Source organism: Triticum aestivum, chromosome 5B, assembly GCF_018294505.1.
Source record: "Triticum aestivum cultivar Chinese Spring chromosome 5B, IWGSC CS RefSeq v2.1, whole genome shotgun sequence".
In the NCBI taxonomy this organism is placed as follows: Eukaryota; Viridiplantae; Streptophyta; class Magnoliopsida; order Poales; family Poaceae; genus Triticum; species Triticum aestivum.
The window spans coordinates 148,201,081-148,218,026 of NC_057807.1; positions in this window are offsets into that span (position 1 = coordinate 148,201,081).

Genomic DNA, 16,946 nt, shown 5'->3' on the forward strand with positions numbered 1-16,946 from the left:
CCGAATATTTGAAGGTATTACCAGCTGAGTTGTCAATTCAACCACACCTGGAGATTAATTATCTATAGCAAGTAATTAGTAGCACAGTAGTTTGATAGTTTTAATGGTAGTAGCAGCAACAACGGTAATAGTAACAGTGATAGCAGTATTTTGTAGCAAGTTTAACAGTGATGATACTGCTACGTCTTGAGCTTGTGTTGGTTTTCCTTGAAGAGGAAAGGGTGATGCAACAATAGTAGCGTAAGTATTTCCCTCAGTTTTTGAGAACCAAGGTATCAATCCAGTAGGAGGCTCCTCAAAAGTCCCACGCACCTATTGGGGAACGTTGCAGAAAATTAAATTTTTTCCTACGGTTTCACCAAGATCTATCTATGAGTTCATCTAAGCAATGAGTCACGGGAGAGAGATTGCATCTACATACCACTTGTAGATCGCGAGCGGAAGCGTTCACTAGAACGTGGATGATGGAGTCGTACTCGCCGTGATCCAAATCACCGATGACCAAGTGCTGAACGGACAGCACCTCCGCGTTCAACACACGTACGGAGCGGATGACGTCTCCTCCTTCTTGATCCAGCAAGGGGGAAGGAAGGTTGAGGAAGATGGCTCCAGCAGCAGCACGACGGCGTGATGATGGTGGAGAGGCAGTACTCCGGCAGGGCTTCGCCAAGCACTCGACGGAGGAGGAGAGGTGTTGGGGAGGGGAGGGACTGCGCCTTGGTTGTGTGTTGCAGCCCTCCCCTCACCCCTCTATTTATAGGGGAAGGGGCAAGGGGGGCCGGCCCCTCTAGATGAGATCTAGAGGGGGGCGGCGGCCAGGGAGGGGGGCTTGCCCCCCAAGCAAAGGGGGGCGCCCCCACTAGGGTTCCCCCCAACCCTAGGCGCATGGGCCCAAGGGGGGGGGGCGCCCAGCCCTCCAGGGGCTGGTTCCCTGCCCCTTGCGGCCCATGAGGCCCTCCGAGAGGGGTGGCCCCTCCCGGTGGACCCCCGGAACCCCTCCGGTGGCCCCGGTACAATACCGATATGACCCTGAATCTTTCCGGTGTCCGTATGACAACTTCCCATATATAAATCTTCACCTCCGGACCATTCCGGAACTCCTCGTGACGTCCGGGATCTCATCCGAGACTCCGAACAACTTTCGGTAATCACATACAAGTCTTCCTAATAACCCTAGCGTCACCGAACCTTAAGTGTGTAGACCCTACGGGTTCTGGGGCATGCAGACATGACCGAGACGACTCTTCGGTCAATAACCAACAGCGGGATCTGGATACCCATGTTGGCTCCCACATGCTCCTCGATGATGTCATCGGATGAACCACGATATCGAGGATTCAATCAATCCCGTATACAATTCCCTTTGTCAATCGGTACGTTACTTGCCCGAGACTCGATCGTCGGTATCCCAATACCTCGTTCAGTCTTGTTACCGGCAAGTCACTTTACTCGTACCATAATGCATGATCCTGTGACCAAACACTTGGTCACTTTGAGCTCATTATGATGATGCATTACCGAGTGGGCCCAGAGATAACTCTACGTCATACGGAGTGACAAATCCCAGTCTCGATCCGTGTCAACCCAACAGACACTTTCGGAGATACCTGTAGTGCACCTTTATAGTCACCCAGTTACGTTGTGACGTTTGGTACACCCAAAGCACTCTTACGGTATCCGGGAGTTACACGATCTCATGGTCTAAGGAAGAGATACTTGACATTGAAAAAGCTCTAGCAAAACGAACTACACGATCTTGTGCTATGCTTAGGATTGGGTCTTGTCCATCACATCATTCTCCTAATGATGTGATCCCGTTATCAATGACATCTAATGTCCATAGTCAGGAAACCATGACTATCTGTTGACCAACGAGCTAGTCAACTAGAGGCTCACTAGGGACATGTTATGGTCTATGTATTCACACGTGTATTACGATTTCCGGATAATACAGTTATAGCATGAATAAAGACAATTATCATGAACAAGGAAATATAATAATAACCTTTTATTATTGCCTCTAGGGCATATTTCCAACAGTCTCCCACTTGCACTAGAGTCAATAATCTAGTTACATTGTGATGAATCGAACACCCATAGAGTTCTGGTGTTGATCATGTTTTGCTCGCGAGAGAGGTTTAGTCAACGGATCTGCGACATTCAGATCCGTATGTACTTTGCAAATATCTATGTCTCCATCTTGAACATTTTCACGGATGGAGTTGAAACGACGCTTGATGTGCCTGGTCTTCTTGTGAAACCTGGGCTCCTTGGCAAGGGCAATAGCTCCAGTGTTGTCACAGAAGAGTTTGATCGGCCCCGACGCATTGGGTATGACTCCTAGGTCGGTGATGAACTCCTTCACCCAAATTGCTTCATGCGCTGCCTCCGAGGCTGCCATGTACTCCGCTTCACATGTAGATCCCGCCACGACGCTCTGCTTGCAGCTGCACCAGCTTACTGCTCCACCATTCAACATATACACGTATCCGGTTTGTGACTTAGAGTCATCCAGATCTGTGTCGAAGCTAGCGTCGACGTAACCCTTTACGACGAGCTCTTCGTCACCTCCATAAACGAGAAACATGTCCTTTGTCCTTTTTAGGTACTTTAGGATATTCTTGACCGCTGTCCCGTGTTCCTTGCAGGGGTTACTTTGGTACCTTCCTACCAAACTTACGGCAAGGTTTACATCAGGTCTGGTACACATCATGGCATACATAATAGATCCTATGGCTGAAGCATAGGGGATGACACTCATCTCTTCTTTATCTTTTGCCGTGGTCGGGCATTGAGCCGAGCTCAATCTCACACCTTGCAATACAGGCAAGAACCCCTTCTTGGACTGATCCATTTTGAACTTCTTCAAAATCTTATCAAGGTATGTGCTTTGTGAAAGACCTATGAGGCGTCTCGATCTATCTCTATAGATTTTGATGCCTAATATATAAGCAGCTTCTCCAAGGTCCTTCATTGAAAAACACTTATTCAAGTAGGCCTTAATGCTGTCCAAAAGTTCTATATCATTTCCCATCAAGAGTATGTCATCTACATATAATATGAGAAATGCTACAGAGCTCCCACTCACTTTCTTGTAAACGCAGGCTTCTCCATAAGTCTGCATAAACCCAAACGCTTTGATCATCTCATCAAAGCGAATGTTCCAACTCCGAGATGCTTGCACCAGCCCATAAATGGATCACTGGAGCTTGCATACTTTGTTAGCGTTCTTAGGATCGACAAAACCTTCCGGCTGCATCATATACAGTTCTTCATTAAGATGTCCGTTAAGGAATGCCGTTTTGACGTCCATCTGCCATATCTCATAATCATAGTATGCGGCAATTGCTAACATGATTCGGACGGACTTTAGCTTCGCTACGGGTGAGAATGTCTCATCGTAGTCAACCCCTTGAACTTGTCGATAACCCTTAGCGACAAGTCGAGCTTTATAGATGGTAATATTACCATTCGCGTCCGTCTTCTTCTTAAAGATCCATTTGTTTTCTATCGCTCGCCGATCATCGGGCAAATCTGTCAAAGTCCATACTTTGTTTTCATACATGGATTCTATCTCGGATTTCATGGCTTCAAGCCATTTGTTGGAATCCGGGCCCGCCATTGCTTCTTCATAGTTCGAAGGTTCACCGTTGTCTAACAACATGATTTCCAGGACAGGGTTGCCGTACCACTCTGGTGCGGAACGTGTCCTTGTGGACCTACGAAGTTCAGTAGCAACTTGATCCGAAGTACCTTGATCATCATCATTATTTTCCTCTTCAGTTGGTGTAGGCATCACAGGAACATTTTCCTGAGCTGCACTACTATCCCGTTCAAGAGGTAGTACTTCATCGAGTTCTACTTTCCTCCCACTTACTTCTTTCGAGAGAAACTCTTTTTCCAGAAAGGATCCGTTCTTGGCAACAAAGATCTTGCCCTCGGATCTTAAGTAGAAGGTATACCCAATGGTTTCTTTAGGGTATCCTATGAAGACGCATTTTTCCGACTTGGGTTCGAGCTTTTCAGGTTGAAGTTTCTTGACATAAGCATCGCATCCCCAAACTTTTAGAAATGACAGCTTAGGTTTCTTCCCAAACCATAATTCATACGGTGTCGTGTCAACGGATTTAGATGGTGCCCTATTTAAAGTGAATGTAGCTGTCTCTAGAGCGTATCCCCAAAATGATAGCGGTAAATCGGTAAGAGACATCATAGACCGCACCATATCCAATAGAGTGCGATTACGACGTTCGGACACACCGTTACGCTGAGGTGTTCCAGGCGGCGTGAGTTGTGAAACGATTCCACATTTCCTTAAGTGTGTACCAAATTCGTGACTTAAGTATTCTCCTCCACGATCTGATCGTAGGAACTTTATCTTTCGGTCACGTTGATTCTCTACCTCATTCTGAAATTCCTTGAACTTTTCAAAGGTCTCAGACTTGTGTTTCATTAAGTAGACATACCCATATCTACTCAAGTCATCAGTGAGAGTGAGAACATAACGATATCCTCCGCGAGCCTCAACGCTCATTGGACCGCACACATCGGTATGTATGATTTCCAATAAGTTGGTTGGTCGCTCCATTGTTCCGGAGAACGGAGTCTTGGTCATCTTGCCCATGAGGCATGGTTCGCACGTGTCAAATGATTCATAATCGAGAGACTCTAAAACTCCATCAGCATGGAGCTTCTTCATGCGCTTGACACCAATGTGACCAAGGCGGCAGTGCCACAAGTATGTGGGACTATCGTTATCAACTTTACATCTTTTGGTATTCACGCTATGAATATGTGTAACATTACGCTCGAGATTCATTAAGAATAAACCATTGACCATCGGGGCATGACCATAAAACATATCTCTCATATAAATAGAACAACCATTATTCTCGGATTTAAATGAGTAGCCATCTCGCATTAAACGAGATCCAGATACAATGTTCATGCTCAAACTTGGCACCAAATAACAATTATTAAGGTTTAAAACTAATCCCATAGGTAAATGTAGAGGTAGCGTGCCGACGGCGATCACATCGACCTTGGAACCATTCCCTACGCGCATCGTCACCTCGTCCTTCGCCAGTCTCCGTTTATTCCGTAGCTCCTGCTGTGAGTTACAAATATGAGAAACGGCACCGGTATCAAATACCTAGGAGTTACTACGAGTACTGGTAAGGTACACATCAATTACATGTATATCAAATATACCTTTAGTGTTGCCGGCCTTCTTATCCGCTAAGTATTTGGGGTAGTTCCGCTTCCGGTGACCCTTTCCCTTGCAATAAAAGCACTCAGTCTCAGGCTTGGGTCCATTCTTTGACTTCTTCCCGATAATTGGCTTACCGGGCGCGGCAACCTCCTTGCCGTCCTTCTTGAAGTTCTTCTTGCCCTTGCCCTTCTTGAACTTAGTGGTCTTATTGACCATCAACACTTGATGTTCTTTCTTGACCTCAACCTCTGCTGACTTCAGCATTGAAAATACTTCAGGAATGGTCTTCACCATCCCCTGCATATTGTAGTTCATCACAAAGCTCTTGTAGCTTGGTGGGAGCGACTGAAGGATTCTGTCAATGACCGCCTCGTCCGGGAGGTTAATGTCCAGCTGGGACAGGCGGTTGTGCAACCCAGACATTTTGAGTATGTGCTCACTGACAGAACTATTTTCCTCCATCTTACAACTATAGAACTTTTCGGAGACATTATATCTCTCGACCCGGGCATGAGCTTGGAAAACTAGTTTCAGCTCCTCGAACATCTCATATGCTCCGTGTTGCTCAAAACGCTTTTGGAGCCCCGGTTCTAAGCTATAAAGCATGCCGCACTGAACGAGGGAGTAATCATCAGCACGAGACTGCCAAGCATTCATAATGTCTTGGTTCTGTGGGACGGGTGCATCACCTAGCGGTCCTTCTAGGACATATTGTTTCCTGGCAGCTATGAGGATGATCCTCAGGTTCCGGACCCAGTCCGTATAGTTGCTGCCATCATCTTTCAGCTTGGTTTTCTCTAGGAACGCGTTGAAGTTCATGTTGACATGAGCGTTGGCCATTTGATCTACAAGACATATTTTGCAAAAGGTTTTAGACTAAGTTCATGATAATTAAGTTCATCTAATCAAATTATTGAATGAACTCCCACTCAGATTTGACATCCCTCTAGTCATCTAAGTGTTACACGATCCGAGTCGACTAGGCCGTGTCCGATCATCACGTGAGACGGACTAGTCATCATCGGTGAACATCTCCATGTTGATCATATCTTCCATACGACTCGTGTTCGACCTTTCGGTCTCCGTGTTCCGAGGCCATGTCTGTACATGCTAGGCTCGTCAAGTTAACCCTAAGTGTTTTGCATGTGTAAAACTGTCTTACACCCGTTGTATGTGAACGTAAGGATCTATCACACCCGATCATCACGTGGTGCTTCGAAACGACGAACTTTAGCAACAGTGCACAGTTAGGGGAGAACACTTCTTGAAATTGTTGTAAGGGATCATCTTATTTACTACCGTCGTTCTAAGTAAACAAGATGCATAAACATAATAAACATCACATGCAATTATATAGTAGTGACATGATATGGCCAATATCATATAGCTCCATTGATCTCCATCTTCGGGGCTCCATGATCATCTTGTCACCGGCATGACACCATGATCTCCATCATCATGATCTACATCATCGTGTCTTCATGAAGTTGTCACGCCAATGACTACTTCTACTTCTATGGCTAACGCGTTTAGCAATAAAGTAAAGTAATTTACATGGCATTCTTCAATGACACGCAGGTCATACAAAAATAAAGACAACTCCTATGGCTCCTGCCGGTTGTCATACTCATTGACATGCAAGTCATGATTCCTATTACAAGAACATGATCTCATACATCACAATATATCATTCATCATTCATCACAACTTCTGGCCATATCACATCACATGACAATTGCTGCAAAAACAAGTTAGACGTCCTCTAATTGTTGTTGCATCTTTTACGTGGCTACAATTGGGTTCTAGCAAGAACGTTTTCTTACCTACGAATAACCACAACGTGACTTTGTCAACTTCTATTTACCCTTCATAAGGACCCATTTCATTGAATCCGCTCCAACTAAAGTGGGAGAGACAGACACCCGCCAGCCACCTTATGCAACTAGTGCATGTCAGTCGGTGGAACCGGTCTCACGTAAGCGTACGTGTAAGGTTGGTCCGGGCCGCTCCATCCCACAATACCGCTGAAGCAAGATAAGCCTAGTAGCGGCAAGCAAGTTGACAAGATCTACGCCCACAACAAATTTGTGTTCTACTCGTGCAATAGAGAACTACGCATAAACCTGGCTCATGATGCCACTGTTGGGGAACGTTGCAGAAAATAAAAAAATTTCCTACGATTTCACCAAGATCTATCTATGAGTTCATCTAAGCAACGAGTCACGGGAGAGAGATTGCATCTACATACCACTTGTAGATCGCGAGCGGAAGCGTTCACTAGAACGTGGATGATGGAGTCGTACTCGCCGTGATCCAAATCACCGATGACCAAGTGCTGAACGGACAACACCTCCGCGTTCAACACACGTACGGAGCGGATGACGTCTCCTCCTTCTTGATCCAGCAAGGGGGAAGGAGAGGTTGAGGAAGATGGCTCCAGCAGCAGCACGACGGCGTGATGATGGTGGAGAGGTAGTACTCCGGCAGGGCTTCGCCAAGCACTCGACGGAGGAGGAGAGGTGTTGGGGAGGGGAGGGGCTGCGCCTTGGTTGTGTGTTGCAGCCCTCCCCTCACCCCTCTATTTATAGGGGAAGGGGCAAGGGGGGCCGGCCCCTCTAGATGAGATCTAGAGGGGGGGGCGGCGGCCAGGGAGGGGGGCTTGCCCCCCAAGCAAAGGGGGGCGCCCCCACTAGGGTTCCCCCCCAACCCTAGGCGCATGGGCCCAAGGGGGGGGCGCCCAGCCCTCCAGGAGCTGGTTCCCTGCCCCTTGCGGCCCATGAGGCCCTTCGAGAGGGGTGGCCCCTCCCGGTGGACCCCCGGAACCCCTCCGGTGGCCCCGGTACAATACCGATATGACCCCGAATCTTTCCGGTGTCCGTATGACAACTTCCCATATATAAATCTTCACCTCCGGACCATCCCGGAACTCCTCGTGACGTCCGGGATCTCATCCGAGACTCCGAAAAACTTTTGATAATCACATACAAGTCTTCCTAATAACCCTAGCGTCACCGAACCTTAAGTGTGTAGACCCTACGGGTTCGGGAGACATGCAGACATGACCGAGACGGCTCTCCGGTCAATAACCAACAGCGGGATCTGGATACCCATGTTGGCTCCCACATGCTCCTCGATGATGTCATCGGATGAACCACGATGTCGAGGATTCAATCAATCCCGTATACAATTCCCTTTGTTAATCGATACGTTACTTGCCCGAGACTCGATCGTCGGTATCCCAATACCTCATTCAGTCTCGTTACCGGCAAGTCACTTTACTCGTACCATAATGCATGATCCCATGACCAAACACTTGGTCACTTTGAGCTCATTATGATGATGCATTATCGAGTGGGCCCAGAGATACCTCTCCATCATACGGAATGACAAATCCCAGTCTCGATCCGTGTCAACCCAACAGACACTTTCGGAGATACCTGTAGTGCACCTTTATAGTCACCCAGTTACGTTGTGACGTTTGGTACACCCAAAGCACTCTTATGGTATCCGGGAGTTACACGATCTCATGGTCTAAGGAAGAAATACTTGACATTGAAAAAGCTCTAGCAAAACGAACTACACGATCTTGTGCTATGCTTAGGATTGGGTCTTGTCCATCACATCATTCTCCCAATGATGTGATCCCGTTATCAACGACATCTAATGTCCATAGTCAGGAAACCATGACTATCTGTTAACCAACGAGCCAGTCAACTAGAGGCTCACTAGGGACATGTTATGGTCTATGTATTCACACGTGTATTACGATTTCCGGATAATACACATATAGCATGAATAAAAGACAATTATCATGAACAAGGAAATATAATAATAACCTTTTTATTATTGCCTCTAGGGCATATTTCCAACAGCACCTACACAAACAAACAAAGAACTCTCAACCAACACAATAAAGGGGTTGTCAATCCCTTCACGGCCACTTGCGAAAGTGAGATCTGATAGAGATAGTATTATAAGATAAATATATTTTTGGTATTTTATATTATAGATGCAAAAAGTAAAGATGCAAATAAAAGTAGATTGAAAGCTTATATGATAAAAGATAGACCCCGGGGCCATAGGTTTCACTAGTGGCTTCTCTCAAGATAGCATAAGTATTATGGTGGGTGAACAAATTACTTTCGAGCAATTGATAGAAAAGCGAATAATTATGAGATTATCTAGGCATGATCATGTATATAGGCATTATGTTCGTGACAAGTAGACCGACTCCTGCCTGCATCTACTACTATTACTCCACACATCGATCGCTATCTAGCATGCATCTAGAGTATTAAGTTCATAAGACCAGAGTAACGCATTAAGAAAGATGACATGATGTAGAGGGATAAAATCAAGCAATATGATATAACCCCCATCTTTTTATCCTTGATGGCAACAATACAATACATGCCTTGCAACCCTTTCTGTCACTGGGTAAGGACACCGCAAGATTGAATCCAAAGCTAAGCACTTCTCCCATGGCAAGAAAGATCAATCTAGTAGGCCAAACCAAACTGATAATTCGAAGAGACTTGCAAAGATAACTCAATCATACATAAAAGAATCAGAGGAGATTCAAATATTTCTCATAGATAAACTTGATCATAAACCCACAATTCATCGGATCTCGACAAACACACCACAAAAAGAGTTTACATCGAATAGATCTCCACAAGAGAGGGGGAGAACATTCTATTGAGATCCAAAAAGAGAGAAGAAGCCATCTAGCTAATAACTATGGACCCGAAGGTCTGTGGTAAACTACTCACAACTCATCGGAGGGGCTATGGTGTTGATGTAGAAGCCCTCCATGGTCGATTCCCCCTCCGGCGGAGCGCCGACGAAGGCTCCAAGATGGGATCTCGCGGATACAGAAGGTTACGGCGGTGGAAATTGTTTTTTGTTGGCTCCCTGGATGTTTTCGGGGTACGTAGGTATATATAGGAGGAAGAAGTACGTCGGTGGCCGCTCGAGGGGCCCAGGAGACAGGGGGCGCGCCCAGGAGGGGTGGGCGCGCCCTCCTATCTCCTGGCCGCCTCGTTTGCTTCTTGACTTGCACTCCAAGTTCTCCGGATCACGTTCGTTCCAAAAATCACGCTCCCGAAGGTTTCATTCCGTTTGGACTCCGTTTGATATTCCTTTTCTTCGAAATACTGAAATAGGCAAAAAACAACAATACGGGCTGGGCCTCCGGTTAGTAGGTTAGTCCCAAAAATGATATAAATGTGTAAAATAAAGCCCATAAACATCCAAAAGGGGTAATATAATAGCATGGAACAATCAAAAATATAGATACGTTGGAGACGTATCAAGCATCCCCAAGCTTAATTCCTGCTCGTCCTCGAGTAGGTAAATGATAAAAACAGAATTTTTGATGTGGAATGCTACCTAGCATAATTCTCAATGTAATTTTCTTTATTGTGGCATGAATGTTCAGATCCAAATGATTCAAGATAAAAGCTTATAAAACATAAAAATAATAATGCTTCGAAGCATACTAACAAATAATCATGTCCTATCAAAATAGCATAGCCAAAGAAAGCTTATCCCTACAAAATCATATAGTTAGGTCGTGCTTCATTTTCATTACACAAAATACTCCCATCATGCACAACCCCGATTTCAGCCAAGCAATTGGTTCATACTTTTTAACGCGCTTCAGCTTTTTCAAATCTTACGCAATACATGAGCGCAAGCCATGGACATAGCACTATGGTGGTATATGGTGGTGGTTGTGAGGACAAAAAAGGGAGAAGATAGTCTCACATCAACTAGGCGTATTGATGGGCTATGGAGATGTCCATCAATAGATATCAATGTGAGTGAGTAGGGATTGCCATGCAACGGATGCACTAGAGCTATAAATATATGAAATCTCAACAAAAGAAACTAAGTGGGTGTGCATCCAACTTGCTTGCTCACGAAGACCTAGGGCATTTTGAGGAAGCCCATCATTGGAATATAAAAGCCAAGTTCTATAATGAAAAATTCCCACTTAGTATATGAAAGTGACAATGTAGGAGACTCTCTATCATGATGATCATGGTGCTACTTTGAAGCACAAGTGTGGAAAAAGAGATAGTAGCATTGTCCCTTCTCTCTTTTTCTCTCATTTATTTTTTCTTTCTTTTTTTCTTTTTCTTTGGCTTTCTTTTTTTCTTTTGGCCTTTCTCTTTTTTTTCTCTTTCTTTTTCTTTTTAAAGTCTGAAGTCTCATCCCGACTTGTGGGGGAATCATAGTCTTCATCATCCTTTCCTCGCTGAGACAATGCTCTAATAATGAAGATCATCACACTTTTATTGATTTACAACTCAAGAATTACAACTCAAAACTAGAACAAGATATGACTCTATATGAATGCCTCCAGCGGTGTACCGGGATATGCAATGAATCAAGAGCGACATGTATGAAAATTATGAAGGTGGCCTTGCCACAAATACGATGTCAACTACATGATCATGCAAAGAGCAATATGACAATGATGAAGTGTGTCATAACAGATGGAACGGTGGAAAGTTGCATGGCAATATATCTCGGAATGGCTATGGGAATGCCATAATAGGTAGGTATGGTGGCTGTTTTGAGGAAGGTAAATAATGGGTGCATGATACCGGCGAAAGTTGCGCGGTATAATAGAGGCTAGCAAAGTGGAAGGATGAGTGTGCATATATCCATGGACTCACATTAGTCATAAAGAACTCATATACTTATTGCAAAAGTCTATTTGCCCTTGAAGCAAAGTACTACTACGCATGCTCCTAGGGGAAGGGTTGGTAGGAGTTAACCATCACGCGATCCCGACCTCCACTCATAAGGAAGGCAATTAAAAGAGCACCTCATGCAACAAATTTGTCACACAACTTTTACCATACGTGCATGCTACGGGACTTGCCAACTTCAACACAAGTATTTCTCAATTTCATAATTACCCACTAGCATGACTCTAACATTACTACCTCTATATCTCAAAACAATTATCAAGCACCAAATTGATCATAGCATCCAATTCACTTCCTATGATAGTTTTTATTATACCCAACTTGGATGCCTACCATTCTAGGACCAATTTTATAACCATAGAAAATACCATGCTGTTCTAAAAGACTCTCAAAATAATATAAGTGAAGCATGAGAGACTAGCAATTTCTTCAAAATTAAGCCACCTCCGTGCTCTAAAAGATATAAGTGAAGCACTAGAGCAAAAACTATCAAGCTCAAAAGATATAAGTGAAGCACATAGAGTATTCTAGCAAATTCTAATCAAGTGGGCTTCTCCCAAAAGGTGTGTACAGCAAGGATGATTGTGGTAAACTAAAAATCAAAGACTAATATAATACACGACGCTCCAAGCAAAACACATATCATGTGGCGAATAAAAATATAGCTCCAAGTAAAGTTACCAATGAACGAAGACGAAAGAGGGGATGCCTTCCCGGGGCATCCCCAAGCTTAGGCTTTTGGCTATTCTTGAATATCTTGGGGTGCCTTGGGCATCCCCAAGCTTAGGCTCTTGCCACTCCTTATTCCATAGTCCATCAAAGCTTTACCCAAAACTTGAAAACTTCACAACACAAAACTCAACAGGAAATCTTATAAGCTCCGTTAGTGAAAGAAAACAAAACCACCACATAAGGTACAGTAATGAACTCATTATTTATTTATTTTGGTGTTAAACCTACTGTATTTCAAGTTCTCTATGGTTTATAAAGTATTTTACTAGCCATAGATGCATCAAAATAAGCAAACAACACACGAAAAACAGAATCTGTCAAAAACAGAACAGTCTGTAGCAATCTGTAACTAACGCAAACTTTTGGAACTCTAAAAATCCTACCAAAATAGGAAGTCCTGGACAATTTGTTTATTGATCAGCAGCAAAAAGAATCAACGCAAAAGCGCGTTTCTGTAGTTTAACAAAACTAATTTCATGCGCGCAAAGTTTCTGTTTTTCAGCAGAATCAAATCAACTATCATCATAGGTTATCCTATAGGTTCTACTTGGCACGAACACTAATTAAAAGATAAAAACACATCTAAACAGAAGGTAGATGCAAAATTTATTACTAAACAGGAACAAAAACAAAAACACAAATAAAATTGGGTTGCCTCCCAACTAGCGCTATCGTTTAACGCCCCTAGCTAGGCATAAAAGTGAGATAGATCTAAGTAGTGCCATCTTTGGCACTCAATTCATAAGTAGCTCGCATGATAGATTCATAAGGTAATTTGACTTTCTTTCTTGGAAAGTGCTCCATGCCTTTCCTTAATGGAAATTGGAATCTAATATTCCCTTCCTTCATATCAATAATCGCACCAATCATTCTAAGGAAAGGTCTACCAAGAATAATAGGGCAAGAAAAATTGCAATCTATATCAAGAACGATAAAATCTAAGGGCACCAAATTTCTATTTGCAACAATGATAACATCATTGATCCTTCCCATTGGCTTTTTAATGGTGGAATCCGCAAGGTGCAAATTTAAAGAGCAATCATCAAGATCATGGAAACCTAGAATATCACATAAAGTTTTCGGAATCGTGGAAACACTAGCACCCAAATCACACAAAGCAAAACACTCATGATCTTTAATTCTAATCTTTATAGTAGGTTACCACTCATCATTAAGTTTTCTAGGTATAGAAACTTCCAAATTAAGTTTTTCATCATAAGATTGCATCAAGGCGTCAACGATATGTTTGGTAAAAGCTTTATTTTGACTATAAGCATGAGGAGAATTAACAACGGATTGCAACAAGGAAATACAACCTTCTAAAGAACAATTATCATAATCAAATTCCTTGAAATCCGAGATAGTGGGTTCAATACTATTTAAAGTCATGACCTCTCCAATCCCACTTTTACCAAATTTAGCATCAAGATCTAAAAACTCCAAATTCTTGGGATGCCTTCTAACTAAAGTTGACTCATCTCCAGTCCCATTATTATCAAGATTCATATTGCAAAACAAAGATCTAATAGGAGACACATCAATAACTTTAAGATCTTCATCATTATTTTCATGGAAACTAGAAGAACACGCCTTTACAAAGCAATCTTTCTTAGCACGCAATCTAGCGGTTCTTTCCTTGCACTCATCAATGGAAATTCTCATTGCTTTGAGAGACTCATTGATATCATGCTTAGGAGGAGTAGAGCTAAGTTTGAGAGAATCAACATCAAGCGAAAGTCTATCAACTTTCCTAGCCAAATCATCAACTTTGAGAAATTTTTCTTCAAGCAAAGCATTAAAATTCTTTTGAGAAATCATAAATTCTTTCACACTATTCTCAAAATCAGAGGGCATCTTATTAAAATTACCATAAGAATTATTGTAGGAATTTCCATAATTATTAGAGGAATTACTAGGGAACGGTCTAGAATTAAAGTTTCCTCTATAAGCATTGTTTCCAAAACTATTCCTACCAACAAAATTCACATCCATAGATTCATTATTATTCTCAATCAAAGTAGACAAAGGCATATCATTGGGATCAAGAGGAGTATTTTTAGTAGCAAACAACTTCATAAGTTCATCCATCTTTCCACTCAAAACATTGATTTCTTCTATAGCATGCACTTTTTTACTAGAAGATCTTTCGGTGTGCCATTGAGAATAATTAGCCATAATATTATCAAGAAGTTTTGTAGCATCTCCTAACGTGATTTCCATAAACGTGCCTCCCGCGGCCGAATCTAAAAGATTTCTAGAAGCAAAGTTCAAACCGGCATAAAATTTTTGTATGATCATCCATAAATTCAAACCATGAGTAGGGCAATTGCGAATCATCAATTTCATTCTTTCCCAAGATTGGGCAACATGCTCATGATCAAGTTGTTTAAAATTCATAATATCGTTCCTAAGAGTGATAATCTTAGCGGGAGGAAAATACTTAGAGATAAAAGCATCTTTGCACTTGTTCCAAGAATCAATACTATTTTTAGGCAAAGACGAAAACCAAACTTTAGCACGATCTCTAAGTGAAAACGGAAATAACTTCAATTTAACAATATCATTATCCGTATCTTTCTTCTTTTGCATATCACACAAATCAACAAAGTTGTTTAGATGAGTAGCGGCATCTTCACTAGGAAGGCCGGCGAATTGATCTTTCATAACAAGATTCAGCAAAGCAGTATTGATTTCACAAGACTCAACATCATTAAGAGGAGCAATCGGAGTACTAAGGAAATCATTATTATTGGTATTGGAGAAATCACACAATTTGGTATTATCTTGCGCCATGGCAACAAGTAATCCAACACACAAGCAAACAGAAAAAGGCAAGCGAAAAAGAGAGGAGAAGATTGGGAAAGAGAGGGCGAATAAAACGGCAAGGGTGAAGTGGGGGAGAGGAAAACGAGAGGCAAATGGCAAATAATGTAAATGCGAGGGAGATGAGTTTGTGATGGGTACTTGGTATGTCTTGACTTGAGCGAAGACCTCCCCGGCAACGGCGCCAGAAATCCTTCTTGCTACGTCTTGAGCTTGCGTTGGTTTTCCTTGAAGAGGAAAGGGTGATGCAGCAATAGTAGCGTAAGTATTTCCCTCAGTTTTTGAGAACCAAGGTATCAATCCAGTAGGAGGCTCCTCAAAAGTCCCACGCACCTACACAAACAAACAAAGAACTCGCAACCAACGCAATAAAGGGGTTGTCAATCCCTTCACGGCCACTTGCGAAAGTGAGATCTGATAGAGATAGTATGATAAGATAAATATATTTTTGGTATTTTATAATATAGATGCAAAAAGTAAAGATGCAAATAAAAGTAGATTGAAAGCTTATATGATAAAAGATAGACCCGGGGGCCATAGGTTTCACTAGTGGCTTCTCTCAAGATAGCATAAGTATTACGGTGGGTGAACAAATTACTGTCGAGCAATTGATAGAAAAGCGAATAATTATGAGATTATCTAGGCATGATCATGTATATAGGCATCACGTCCGTGACAAGTAGACCGACTCCTGCCTGCATCTACTACTATTACTCCACACATCGACCGCTATCCAGCATGCATCTAGAGTATTAAGTTCATAAGAACAGAGTAACGCATTAAGAAAGATGACATGATGTAGAGGGATAAAATCAAGCAATATGATATAACCCCCATCTTTTTATCCTCGATGGCAACAATACAATACGTGCCTTGCAACCCTTTCTGTCACTGGGTAAGGACACCGCAAGATTGAACCCAAAGCTAAGCACTTCTCCCATGGCAAGAAAGATCAATCTAGTAGGCCAAACCAAACTGATAATTCGAAGAGACTTGCAAAGATAACTCAATCATACATAAAAGAATCAGAGGAGATTCAAATATTTCTCATAGATAAACTTGATCATAAACCCACAATTCATCGGATCTCGACAAACACACCGCAAAAAGAGTTTACATCGAATAGATCTCCACAAGAGAGGGGGAGAACATTCTATTGAGATCCAAAAAGAGAGAAGAAGCCATCTAGCTAATAACTATGGACCGGAAGGTCTGTGGCAAACTACTCACAACTCATCGGAGGGGCTACGGTGTTGATGTAGAAGCCCTCCATGGTCGATTCCGCCTTCGACAGAGCGCCGACGAAGGCTCCAAGATGTGATCTCGCGGATACAGAAGTTTACGGCGGTGGAAATTGTTTTTCGTTGGCTCCCTGGATGTTTTCGGGGTACGTAGGTATATATAGGAGGAAGAAGTACGTCGGTGGCCGCTCGAGGGGCCCAGGAGACAGGGGGCGC